At 43.2% G+C, this 778-nt stretch overlaps 1 non-coding gene across 1 annotated transcript; it reads left to right on the top strand.

Moving 5' to 3' along the window:
* The first annotated feature begins 405 nt into the window (after positions 1-405).
* trnaq-uug (transfer RNA glutamine (anticodon UUG)) lies at positions 406-487 on the top strand. The gene has a single exon. It is a non-coding gene; the product is annotated as a tRNA-Gln (tRNA).
* Positions 488-778: the final 291 nt, after the last annotated feature.

Below are 778 nucleotides of genomic sequence, written 5' to 3'. Positions count from 1 at the left end.
TCAGCTTGTACCACGTGGAGTTCTCGGCTCAGCAGTTCAAGTCACTATGACTGTTCATAATGAAGGTGAATTGACCGAAGGTTTGGCAGTATCAGTATTGAGTGGAAGAATGAGGGTTAAGCATAAAAAACAAGATAAGAACACTCTCTCAGTGACGCATCATGTTATCTCAACTGGGAAGTCTTTGCTTTTCTTGGAGGAAAATGAAGGTTTCATAGAGATGAACCGAACCAAACTTTTCCACTATTTCAGAATGTAGGGGAGAATCAGTGTATGCCTTTTCCATGATGGTCTGGCCGAGGGATCTAAGGCGCTGAGGAACGTTGAGGATTTTTAAATAGTGTGGGTGACTTGCTTCAAAAATGTCTTTTTGCAGAATGTGAATGTGAAACTGCTGCTTTGTATGGTAGTGTGGCCGAGGGGTCTAAGGCGCTGGATTTTGGCTCCAGTCTCTTTGGAGGTGTGGGTTCAAATCCCACCACTACCAGGTATGATTTTAAATGGATTATGTAGCATTAAGTAGGCCCTCTGAAGGTGCTCATTTGGTCTGTGTCTGTTTCATATTGACCTGTGTAACTACACTCAGTGCAAGAAGTGAAACTTGAGAATTTGCTTACACTGACAGCAGCAAGTCCCTTAAGGAAAGTTGTTAATACAGGAGTCAGGTAGTTAGTCGAGAATGATGCAGCAATTGCTCCTTGATGATGATGTGATCCTGGCATCTAAGGCAGGCAACTCAGTCCTACTCCATTAAAACACCCTTCTTGCAGGGTTTTGT

Source organism: Xyrauchen texanus, chromosome 40 (genome assembly GCF_025860055.1).
Source record: "Xyrauchen texanus isolate HMW12.3.18 chromosome 40, RBS_HiC_50CHRs, whole genome shotgun sequence".
NCBI lineage: Eukaryota > Metazoa > Chordata > Actinopteri > Cypriniformes > Catostomidae > Xyrauchen > Xyrauchen texanus.
The sequence above is the reverse complement of the archived record's forward strand: the minus strand, read 5'-3'. Positions and strand labels throughout refer to the sequence as shown.